At 38.7% G+C, this 13596-nt stretch overlaps 1 protein-coding gene across 12 annotated transcripts in view; it reads right to left on the reverse strand.

Moving 5' to 3' along the window:
* ESRRG (estrogen related receptor gamma) overlaps positions 1-13596 on the reverse strand; it is a 636910-nt gene that overhangs the window by 159347 nt on the left and 463967 nt on the right. The gene's annotated exons all lie outside the window — the stretch shown is intronic.

The raw sequence follows: 13596 nt of genomic DNA on the forward strand, positions 1-13596 counted from the left end.
GGCTTGTGACCAGTTTAAGTCCACAGAAACCAAACAAACCATGTCACCAAAGCAACAGGTGTCAGGTTGTACACATGCATTTTATAGATCCCCAAACACAGCTATTGTTCATGATCGGAAAAAACTCAGAATCCAGAATCGGCAGGGTGTGCTTTGAAATGCATTTAAAAGGGAATAACAGTATACAATCAAAAATGCTTACTGATGAAAATGATGGAGAATACAAATCTCTCTCATCAAGGTATGCGGAAATTTAACGCTTTTAGCTTTGACAATGACATCTTCTTGGAAAGGGCTACTGCTCTTTTGCAGTGTAGACAACATCCCCTATGTGATGTGTGCAGCCACTCCATCTTTGTCTTTAAGCTCCTATGGTATAGGGATCGTGTCACGGTCTTCATAAAAGAGCTCAAAAACGACCACTGCCACCTGAAAGGTGTTATATCTGAGCTAACCGTAACTCCCCAAATTTGCTGTGCTCAGGATCCAACTCCAATTCTTATGTGTTCTTTCTCTACTTAGAAATTTTAAACAGCCTTGATATGAGTTTGCCTGTGTCCCTTTAAACATACAATTAAAAAAAAAAAAAAGTTCTGTTAACATAATACTCTTGGTGAAAGGAAGAAATGCTAATTAAGTCTAATGCACCCACTCCATTTGGATAGAAAGAGTTTCAATGTGCGCATTTTGCAGTGGCAATTACCAAATGGTACAGTAAGTCCGTATGACAAGTGTGGAGGCATTAGGATCCTACCCTATGTGACAAAAACATGACTCAAAGAGGAATTTGACTTCATGCCAATCTTGAGATTTTCCTTCTACCTTAAACAAGTCAAAACAAGCATACCCTTTCCTAATACTGCCCCTAAGTGCTTTGTTCCTGAATGCTACCAGTGTGCCCAGAACTCTTAAGAGACATTGGTATTAGATTTTTCCTTCCGGATCAAGTTCACGTATTCAACAAGTATCTACCTATGTCCTCCAAAGCTGGTATGGATTTGGGGAAATCCTACTTGACACAAGTGATGGTAATTGATCTATATTTAAACTGTAGAATGTGATATAACTGTGATTACAAGATGCTGGAGTCAAATGGGTTCAAGTCCCAGTTCTATCATTTTCTGTCTGAGCTGGGGCAAACTTTTAAACCTGGAGTTACTTTCTTTGTAAATGAAGTGGTCATGGGACCTAGCAGTTGATACCTCATGGGGTTGCTGTGAGAAGCAAGTGAGATCGTGTATTGAAGGTACTAAGCAGAGTGCCTCATACAGAGTGAGCCTTGATTATCAACCATCATCACAACAGGGTAATGATACTCAGGAGAGGGATGCAGAAGAAGAGCTAAGAGGGACTTGCGAAGGACCCGGTGCTGGTCCTCAGCCCAGAAATGAGGAAATGCTGGGCAGAGAATTCCTCCTGGCCGGCACTAGGAAGCCAAAAGGCTAGGAGCGTAGTAGGTCTGTTAAATCAATAGGCACCATTAGGAGAAGCATAAGCCAACGTTCAAAAAGGAGTAATGACTAGTCACCCCAAGAGTCAGGGGACGCCAACAAGGCTGCCAGCTGGATTTAGAGTAAAACAGAGAAGCTCAGAGGAGAACGAGTAAAGCTCGGACCGTGTAGCGTGTGTACCTGAAGATTCTCCTCTCGGAAAGAAAACCTGGGCACATAAACTGTCTGCTCTGACAGGGTGGTCAGCAAAGGACCTGATGTCTCCTCAGGGAGGAAAAGTACAGAGGGAAACTTAGCAGGGGAGAGTGGGGGGCTTCTTCTTGTTGGATGATGATCCAGGGGAGGCAGGGTCAGGATTCCTCTTCCAGGAAACACTTAATTCCTACCCCTTTATAGAACAGCAGGGGTCCACAGGCTTTTTCTTAAAGGCCCAGATAGCCAAGAGTTCAGCTTTGCAGGTCCTTCAGTGTCTGGCGCGACTCCTGTAGAAGCAGGAGAGAAGCCACAGACAACGCAAGAATCGGTGCGGCTGCATTCCAATAGAACTTTCTTTAGCAAAGTGGATTTGGCCCCCAGGGCCTTGGTTTACTGATCTTGGGTCTAAAACATGTGGACAAAAGGCTACAATGATAAGAAATACTTTACAATCTCTTATCCATCATTTCCTCTTTTTTTTTTTTTTTTTTCTCACAACCCTGTAAAGTAGCTTCTTATAAGTTAGGGTCAGATATTAAAAAAGAAATCTCAGTAAACTGAGACGAACAGGTGGCAGGAAGAGTTGGAGGGCTTTTGCTTGAAATATTTGCAAAATTTGAAATTGTTATCCATGTAAAACATAGTCTGAGGACTCTGGGGACAGCGAGGGTGTTCCAGAAGCAAGGAAGCAGTGCAGACGCTTTGGAAACAAGGGAAAAAAAATACAGGCACAGTCAAGGACAAAATCTTGGGCTAGATTCGTTCCTTTGAAGATTCTTGTACTTGCCTCTGATCTTCCTCAAATGGAAACTATGTTAATAGTATGCGCTGAAAGAAAATGGATATCAGAATGCAGATGTAGGGTATGCTTTCAGATTCACTCTAAAGCATTCAGATCTCAAGCTCTAAATTTTAAATTAATCCAGATTTTCTTGTACTAAATTCTCTTGTTTTCTTTCTAGGATGACTCAGTGATGCCCTTCTAAAAAAAAAAAAAATATATAAAAATATGGCTGTTTCTTTAAACTTTTTCAAACCAAAATAAAACAAGAGTTAATTCCAAAGAATATAATTTTTTCCTATAAACATCCAGATGCATTCATATAATCACTTAAAAGAAAAAAAAACTCCTTCTGACTAGTATTCATCATAAGAAAAAAAAATTGATTCTGAGCTGCCTTCTGTTGTGGTCACAAAGTTTAGTAAGTGGACAGGAGAAGAAATAAGCCTCTTCCCTCCTGAAATCAAGAACGAAAGAGTCTGGGAAGTGTTATCAGCGGTGAGTGTACACTTTTAGGATCAACCTAAGACCAGCAACTAAAAATCTAGTGGCAAAATGAGTGTCAGCAGATAACATCCAAGGGAACTGGGACAGAAAACTGATATGGTGGTACTGAAGGGCTGAACTCTCAAACTTCATATTTAGGGGATTTCAGAAAATGAATGATAAAAAAATTAGATATTTTTAAGACTTACTTCTGCTGCCTCCTTTTTACAAACCTTTAATATCATCTAATCATCACTGAAAATATTCTTAATTCCCCTTTTTTATTATATTTTAACAACTTAATGGAAAAATTTGCCCATGAACTAAAATCTCTTAAGAAAAATTCAGGCTAAAATTATTCAATGCTTGAAAAGCTTTTAAAATATACAAGGCAGGGTAATGAGGGGGTTAAGAGAAGAGGCTCTGGGTTCAGTCTGAGACCCAACTGTGTCTGGGCAGTTTCTTCTCTGTGCCTCTCTGTGAACTTTATAGAAGTTCCACATCTATAAATAATATAGTAATATTATAATGGTAGTATCTACTTTAATGCAATGATGGAAGAATTAAATAAGATAATTAATGTAAAGCACTTAGAATAATGTATGGCATATTTTAAAAACAAATATATTCATTATTATTATGACAAATTAACAAATTCTTCATCTATTACTGGTATAAAGGCATTGTATTCAATTCAAGAGGATGAAACCAACTATTTACATTGTCCACATATGTAATTACTTATGGATAAGCATTGGCAGGTGAAAGATTAGAACTTCAAATTTGAGAAACATCCAGAATGCCTCAAAAATATTTCAACATTCACATCATACTCATTATTAGAATGGCCATTATTAAAAAAAAAAAAAGAAAGAAAATAAGCGTTGGAGAGGATACAGAGAAATTAGAACCCTCATTCACTGTTGGTTGGGGTGCAAAATGGTGCAGCCTCTATAGAAAAAAATATGGAAGGTCCTCAAAAAATTAAAAATAGAACTGCCGTATGATCCAGTAATCCCACCTCTGGGTATTTTATCCAAAAAATTGAAAGCAGGATCTCGAAGAGATATTTGTACACCCATGCTTATTGCAGCATTAGTCACAATAACCAAGAGGCAGAAACAACCTAATGTCCATTGACGAATGAATGGAAAAAGGAAATGTGGTGTATACATCTATACATCTAATGGAATATTATTCAGCTGTGAAAAAAAAGGAAATCCTGACATATACTACAACATAAATGAACTGAGGACAGTATGCTAAGTGAAACAGGCCAGTCACAAAGACATAAATACTACATGATTCTGTTTATAGGGGGTTCTAAAGTAATTAAACTCATAGAAACAGAAAGTAGAATGGTGATTACCAGGGGTTGGAGGAAGGGGAAGATGGGGAGTTGTTATTTAATTGGTATAGAGTTTCATTTCTGCAAGATGAGATAATGTTGAAGATCTGTTGTACAATAATATGCATATAGTTAGCACTAAGGTATTGTACCCTTAAAAATGGTTACGATGGAAAATTTTAACTTATATATTATGTTATGTGCATTTTATGTTATGCTTTTTACCACAATAAAAAATAAAATGAATTGGACTTCCCTGGTGGTCCAGTGGTTAAGACTCCACGCTTCCAATGCTGGGGACGCGGAGGTTCGATCCCTGTTCGGGGAACTAAGATCCCACGTGCCGCATGGTGCGGCCAAAAAAAAAAAAAAGAAAAAGATGTGAAAAAGTAAAATAAATAAAAAATATGTTGGAACATCATTTCTTTTACATATAAACTTATATTAACTTTTCGTATAAACCAGAATACTTTACCAGCATCCATTACCTAATTTTGCTTTCAGGTAAAACTTCTGAAATGGTGTAATAAGAGAACTCCAATGACCAGGCCTGTTGAATCCCAACAACTTAAAGCAACTTCAAAAGAAACTTAATTAATGCCCTATGTATACTTTATCACTTCTATGATGTTATCTAAATTTATAAAGTAATTATCAGAAAAATGAATCATTGCCTTGGGCTTTACCAGTAAAGAAAAAAAATTCTGACCCATGCCACTGAACGCCACCCTGCCATTCCTCACAACCTGTCTCACAGCTTCCAAAACCTGAATTCTAACAAGTAACAAATCCTCAGGATTCAAATCATATACTCCTGCAACTGATTACCCAAAAAAGTGACCCACATTCGCACCAATAGGAACTTCAGACAGCAGAACTCTCATCACTCAATTTTTTTGTTTTCTTTCCTACCTTTAGGGTGAACATTTTAGTGTATCCTAACTGGATTCAGCCAGAACCAATTCTGAATTTATGGGAAGAAGGATTTTATCATGCAATTACTTTAACATATGTTAAAGCATGCACTTTGAAAAATATGAAGTATAATGTATCTTTCCTACTATTTGCGCTCAAGCATTTAATATGACGCTCTGTAGACGGAAGCCATTCTAACAAGGTAATTTATTAGTTATTCTCTGAACGAAACAGCATTATTTGTCAGGGCTTGGTTCTGAGTGAGGGAGAACCAAGAGGAAAGAATGAAAGCTATTAGAATGTTAAGAGAGGTACTGATACCTTTTCTTGGGAGTTCATCTTGTTATCAAAGGACAGCCTCCAGCCTCTTCATCAAAACAGTCATCAGATAATACTAGGGTGACCTAGGTGCAAGTCCAGTTGTCTGTAGGCAAAGTATCAGCCACACCCTACTACCTAAGAAGTCCCATCACAGATGCAAAAATCCACCTAGCTAACAGACAAGAAAGTAAATGGGGTTTTTAAAGAATTAATTGGAACTGATCCGTGAAGATCTTCCGACCTGAGCATGTGAACAACACAAACTTCCTTCTCACCAGTGATTTGCTGGAAGAACTGGTGTGGAGTGCCGGGAGAGGTTGTGGATTTGACCAGTGGTAGGCTGGGGCAGGCTAGGAAAAGAGAATTACTCGTCAACAAATTCCCTGGAGGAAACGGCAATGCACGTGCTTCCTTTCCCGTAAGAAAGTGACTTTATCAGGAACAGATAAGTATGGATGGCACATGTGGACCAGGACACTGGAACCACAGAGGGCACCAGTTCTCATGCCAGCTCCACCTACAATCAGCACCTGGGAGCCCCTTTCCTTCCTGGCTGCTGCTTCTGAGGACACTGGCTCAGGTGAACCATGGGAAATGGATTTTATTTTCTGAGTACAGAGGGTTTTATTTAAGAAAAAAAAGTTCACAGAAATTTAAAAAAGAGAGAGAGCATAGCCTCTGAAGTATGCATATGTAAAGATAATCCAGAATAACATTCGTATTTTTTTTGATTCTATAACGTAGGCCGTATCAGAGTAGAGTCAATGGAGAATATACTAATATTACAGATATATTAGAAATTTAGTTAAAGTGTGAAAATAGAACTAAGTTTAAAAAAATTACTAACAAGCTTGTCCTTTTACTAATTGTAACTATTGCACTTTTAAGAATTAGCGATATTACTACATTTTTTTAAATAAATAAAAATAAATGCAATATCATTTACCAGAGGATCATAAAATGCACACTGTAATTTCTTCCCAACCACTGTGAAATAACATAGACAGTAGAAGAGAGGGTCACTCGTTTTGCAAATATATTGCTTAGGAAAGTGAATTGTGTCTGCCTAACTTGACTAATTATCCAATCTCACTAATTTGACAGTGAACTACAGTTGGACTTTTTACCATGGCATAAAAAAGTTTCATTGCAAATTCTTTTCCTCCTTGAATGCCACTGGCATATACCCCTTACATGGGATAGGTTCCTATCTACTGTCACCCAACTGGACAACATACCCTCTCAGGAGGTTAAAATATGTTGATTTTAAATGACTTTCAAAATACAGTAACATAATGCAATGTGTTTAATAAACATGTAAATGATACCAGACGCTGGTGTTGCAAATGTGAGTTCCTAACCTCTGAAGGACAAAAAAATAGTGGGGAACATTAAATTTTCTTCTCTTTTCTTTTCCCTGATCAAAGACCAACCATGCAATTTAATCTCTGAAAATTAATCACTCTTATCTTATACAACCAAGATCCAACTTTTTGTCAGTGACTCTAAATGCTACTTTATTTTCATTTACATTGATTCTGTTTTCTGATTAGCTGGCGGATACACACATGTGTATGTCATAGTGAACAGTGAAAAGAGGCTAGAAAATTCTAATTCCTGGAAAAAAAAAATTCTGAAAACTGAGATAATAGGCTAAAAAATATCATCACGATAGAGACCTTGCTTTCAATTTAAATAAATGATATGCATGCAAAGCTGTCCAGAAAGTCCTCTGATATGAAAATCCTGGCAGTCATTGTTGCCTACAAGGAAGATGAAGTGAGGGTATTTTAGTCTAGCAGCTACCCAAACCAAGGCCAGCCTTCAAATCTAGCCCTAGGTTTGTTTTGGTATGACCTCAAGCTCAGAGTGGTTTTTATATTCTTAAACAGCTTAAAAAATAAAACAAACCAAAATTGAGTACATGACAGAGAAGGCATGTGACCTACAGATCCTAAGATATTTACTATCTGTTTTACCCTCTGGTCCTTTATAGAAGAATTTTGTTACCATTAGCTCTTCAACAACCTCAGAAGTGATGACAATTTAGGCCAATTCCTAAAGGTCAGAACAAATCATGAAAAAGGAATCACTACTCATTTATCCTGAGAAGTGGGTCCACTAAGTCAAAACTGAGAGAGATCAAACTGTAGTTTCCTAAAATATCAATTCGCATAATACATATTCTTTACCCACAAAGAAAGTCTGCAATACTAAATTTTACTATTAAAATAAACACTGAAGCTAACAACTAAAGTAGCAGGAGAATAATATTTCTCATTGATAACTTGGCAACATTCATGCATTTCAAAAACTCAGACAATATTGGCATCACATGCAAGGAAAAGTGGAAAAGTCAATTAAACATAACAAAAGCAAGCTCGGAGTTAAAGCAAATGAGGTTTAGACAATATTTCTTTTGAAAATATCACCTCAATATTTAATTTAATACTGCATCCAAACTGATAATCACTGAGATTCGTTAAGTCAATTTAGACAATTCCATATTATTTTGGATTTTAATTTTAGAACATATTCGTTTTAAAGATGCTACGTACAAACTGGGATAGTTATTTTCTCTAAATGGTATTTAAGTTAAACAGATAATACCTTATCATTTTCCTTGGTAAGGTTCATATGATGTACAGACACTCAATTTGTAAGTTATTTCCGCCAGTGCTGCAAATATTCTATTCTGAGACTAAAATAGCACATGACGGCAAAGAAAATGCTACATCCAGGAAAGGTCCTCTAGGACTAAGCCGTCTACTTCAGGAAGGAGTCAACAATTCAGGGTGGAAAATAGCAGATCCATAGACTGTGCCCATTCACCTTGAGCTTATGCCTTCCTCCTCTTAATGCCCTATGATTAAGGTGAGATTTAGGCTCTTATCAGTGTCACCTTTGGACTCAGACTAGGAGGGCCCCCCACCTGAAAGCCCTGGGCTCTAGAAAGTATCACAGTGCAAGCCCTTCCACAGGCTAAGGACACAAGCCCTGCTTGTACTGCATGATCCCCAGTACCCGGGACTCCTGAATTCCCAGAATAAGCCCCTACAAACCCCATTCCAGGACCTGCGTGGCCCTCTCCCCTGGGTCGCTCCTCTGGAAGATGGTCTGGGCTGGACCGCGGTGCCAGAGTGCACATTACGAGGCCTGTGCGTGGTCAAGGTGCAGCTGTTAGGAAGGGGTGGATGGGCCTTGGACATGGGGGCAGGGGCGTCCACACTATGTACCAGACATGATGGAAGGCAGAGGGGAAGGAAGAGAAATGGGCTGGGCTGCAAGCTAAAACCTGGCTCTCCTTCTACTGCCTCTTTCTGACACAAAACTCCTAAGAGTCTAAGAATTAAAAACGCCAAGCTAGCCTCCCAGGCCATTGTGAAGGCGTATTTGTCAAATAAGAGAACACAACATATTTGACTTAGCAGTTTGTTATCTTAATTTACAAACGCTTACATATTTACATACACAATAGGTGGGTGTACACTGTCTCAGGTCCCATGAGCATCCGCAGTGGACTTGGTTCTCATGATGGTCCCTCCTAGATTTCACGCTGCAAAGACATTCTGCTTTTTTATTTCCTGAATCCCATATTCAAAGCTTAGTTGGGATATTTTACTCAAGCGATAAGATTCAGGTTCCCTTTCTGATTTACCTAGTTTCCCATCCACAGTCACAGAAAAAAAAAAAAATTAATTGATCACCATAAAACTACATAAAACCAGGGGAATTCTCTGGTGGGCCAGTGGTTAGGACTCGGTGCTTTCACTGCCGAGGGCCTGGGTTCAATCCCTGGTCAGGGAACTAAGATCCCACCAGCCGAGCAGCACAGTCAAAAAACAAAACAAAACAAAACCAAAAAAACTATATAAAACCAATCAAATTTCCAATCGGCCCACCTAAATGCCCTCTAATATAAAAGGGCACTATTGCGAAAAATGGCTACAGGGAGAGAAAGTTTATTATCAGAGCAAAAGGGGGGTAGCTGTGAGCTGAGAAGCTCACAGGTCCTTCTAGTTTAGCATCAAAGACATCTATTTGTCCTAGAGTATTTGAACCACCCCGTGCTTGAATAGTCCAGTCATACTGCCAGTATCAACCAGAGTCAATCAATTATTGAGTCCTTACTATGGGCCAGGTGCTTTGATAGGCTCTTCATTTAATCCTTACCACCTGGGGAAGGGAGGCACAGAGAAGTTATGGCCTCTCAGCAGGTAAGTGGCTAAGACTTGGACCTGGTTTTATATGAATCCAAAACCCATGCTAGAAAGAATATCTTAAAAAAAAATAACCCCGTATTTTTAAAATATATAATATCCTCTTTTTAAAAGAGGGGGGGAATGCCATATTTCTAGCATAAGAATGAACGGTTGAAATGGTTATATTAATAAATACATACAATTTATTTTCCATATTCTTATATAGACATAAAAACTTCAGGGGGCTATTGTTTTGTGAATTAAATAATGAAACATATATTGACTTTGGGGGGATATAAAGATGGTTTCCTTCTCTTACCTCCTTAACAAGAATCCAGGGAAAACTCTTAATGAGAAGGTACCGAAAAAAAAAAAAACCCACAGAAGTTCCCACTCATTGATGAATTAAGGCCAAACTAGAATTAGAAAAAAAAATCAGAATAACGATATCACACACAAAAATTAATAAGCCTAGAAAACAACAATGAAATCATTGCTGCCATTGTAACCCTGTGGGATGACAGAACAGTCAAAATCCTCTAAAAAGTTTTTGGTCAGAAAAAAAAAGAAAAGAAAGAAAAAAGCAAACTAAAACCTTCCAAAACTTTGACTTTTACTTAAGTGTTGACCTAATTCAATAGTTTTCCAATGATAACTTGGAAACAGTCAATAAATAAAATATGCCTTTCTGGTTGACTTTCACTGAAATTTATGATTAATTGCCTTTCGCAACTAGAATACCACATTCAGCTTTGAAAAGAACAATTCTCATTACTTTTCGCAAGAGGCGCTCTGGATATATGTTCTTTTGGCTCTAAATTTAAGAAGTATTTTGTCCAACTATTAAAATGTATTACATATTGGATAGCCAATCTTAAATTATTATCACAAGAAATAAAAATTCTAAAGAGGAAATATTCCCATGACTATGGCTTTGAATATATATGTCCCTTAGTCAAGTCAATGAGACCAGAACCAGGAAGCCACACTTACCCCCTTGGCCATAGTGGCTATGAGATGGTGGGAAGACTTGTTCTTAAGGGCAGTTGCATAATCCTTTCTCATTCTGCGGGAGAGCTTTAAGGGAGGGAAGGGAAAGACTACCATCGGTCAAGGAGAGTTTGGCTGCAGTGCTGCCTCAAGGCATGAGAATGGATTCTATGGTCCCTTCCACATCAGACTAAGCATCTGTGATGATGCAACAGATTCGGCCACTTTCAACATCTTCCGAGTTGAATCGCTATCACTAGTTGGCCAGAGGAAGGAGGGGCCGTTCCAATCTCCCTTACAATTACCGCCCTAATTATTACATTACACTTTCACAATTTAATCCCTTTATTTGCCTCACTGCCTTTTTGGGGCTAAGTGAGCATCACGGCGCGACGCCCGCTGATGTAGCTAGCAGGGTAGCAGGGCAGCAGGAGTGCCACCCAGCTGCCAGCTACAAGCACAGCCAGGTGGGCAAGCCCAGAGTGCTAATCCGGACAGTGACATGTCTGCTGCTCAAAATCCTTGAAAGTTGCTGTCTCCAATATGGAGTAGAACTGAGCACTATACGTCAATGCCAAGAATCACCCTGTGGTTCACCCTGTGAGGCTTTTGGTAGCATTTCAGCATCCTAAGGAAGAATCAGTGATAGAAGTGCAATTGTTCTATTCCAGGGATCGCTCGGTAAGTAACTATTGCACGGCTATTAATAGCTAAGCGATAGGATTTCTTTCTTTTTTTTTTTTTAAACAACTGTCAGGAAATGTTTTCACATAGTTGTCCTATCTTTGGAAAACATACTGAGGACCACGTTGTTTCAATCCTCCCCGCTCCCAAAACAAAAAACTTTGGTATCCCCTCAAAGCAGGAGACATTTATAAGAGGAATTCACTGCAATCCACAAACCTTTGGGAACCAAACTTTCATAAAGTGTTGCTAAGCTGAAACTCAGGCCAGCACAGTGCCAGGCCCACAGTAGGTTTTTAGTCAATATTTGTTGAGTAAATGGGAGTGATGTTCATATTGAGACCATTTTGCTTATACCAGTGTACACAGTATTTGTTAATTTATCCCCAAACACTCCCTTATCTTTGTGTAGTTAGACCCCGAGCTGTGTAAACTGAATTAACAAAACCAAATTACTAACAGTTTAAATTTGAGATGTTCTGTAGCATCCATATTCTAATACTGTTGGACAATGGGTGGTAGGAACCCAAAGATTTGAAGTGTGTTTTCATTCTCAAGTTTTGCAATCTAGTAAGTAGGCTGAAGAGATACTTTCAAATGCCCCAAAGTGGGAGGAAGCTTTGCATACAGATCATCATTGTTTTTATTTACTCACTTTACATGTGATTTTGTATTTCACTTTATCCAGAAGCATTCCTTGAGGTAGGTATTAACGCCTTCAGTTTATAAATGAGAAGAAGGAAAATAAAGATCCAGTGGATGAAGGATTTTTGTAAGAAAATGCTAATAAAGTATGGCTATGGTGATCCATTAAATATGAAGATACAGCTATTAAAATATTTAGGTAATTCATACATATACGCCACACTAACTTGGCTTGTGTTCTTCCGTTAAAACTATGACAGGCCGTGAAAAGATTAGGTTGATAGATCCACTCTATTACGTAAGAGTTATGATATCTTGAACAACTGTGCACTTTAACTCTTTAACTGTGTATTCATCAGCCATACATCAAGGAAGTGATTATGTAATAGATAGCACAAAAGCAATGGGAGATGGTACCACCTGTTCCGCTAAGGACAATCACTGATCTTCAGTGCTACTGGGTGAAAAGACTTGCCCGCCCACATGCTCGTAAAAGGAAAGGGTAGAAGATTACTCTCTGTGCTCATAAAAGGGTTCAGAATCACCTTTTGTTAAAACATTTAGAAGGATTAGAGTTTAACAAACATCATCTCCTTTGCACTTTAAAAACCAGTAAGCATGTCCCACAGTTATTAAGCTCATTTCAGTTATGTCCAACAAGGGACCAGTAGATGACAAAGAAGAGTTGTCAGCGGTAAATCAGCAGCAACACGGTAATAGAGCTGTGGTTCTCAAACTCGGGTGAGCATCAGAGTCACCTGGAGGGCTTGGCAAAGCACAAATTGCTGGCCCCTCCCCCAGGGATTCTGATGGGGGTAATCTGGGATGAAGGATGGGAATCTGAATTTCTAACAAATTCCCTGCTGATACTGATAGCGGCCACACTTTCAGAAGCACTGTCACAGAACACAGCACAGTACAGTGCAGTGGTTCTTAACCTCGGCTTTAGATGAAGCATTAACTAGGAAGCTTTCATAAATCCCCGCTTGCCCTGGCTGCACCCAAGGCCAATTAATTCTGAATTTGGAGGTATGAGCCTAGGCATCAGTATTTTTTTTATGTCTCCAGGTGACCCCCGTGAGCATGCAAGGTTGAGAACCACTGACATGAGGGAAAACACACTTGTATCTATAACTGGTTAAGAAGATACATTTTGGGTATTTTTGTTTTGGCCATGCTACGTGCTTTGTGGAATCTCAGTTCCCTGACTAGAGAGTGAACCCGGGCCCTCAGCAGTGAAAGCGTGGAGTCCTAACCACTGGACCACCAGGACATTCCCAGAAGATACACTTTGTAAACCACGGAGCAGAGCAGAATAGAATCACTGGTGTGCTGGGGATCCTCAATAAACAATGATCCTTTCCTTCCTCTGTTTTCTTCCAAAGTGTATCACAAAGGATCTAAACAAGTGAAATGTAATTTTCTGTAAGATATACATCTATAGCTTTGAAAAGGAGCTGAGTTTTGTATTTGTGGATTCCTAGTTTAAAGGGTCACATACAAATTTTAGTCATGTTTTTCTACATTTTTCGGTGGGAAATAATATTGTTATTTATAAATCCGGAGATCTATAAAGGT

Source organism: Balaenoptera borealis, assembly GCF_965194805.1.
Source record: "Balaenoptera borealis genome assembly, chromosome: 1".
Taxonomy (NCBI): Eukaryota; Metazoa; Chordata; class Mammalia; order Artiodactyla; family Balaenopteridae; genus Balaenoptera; species Balaenoptera borealis.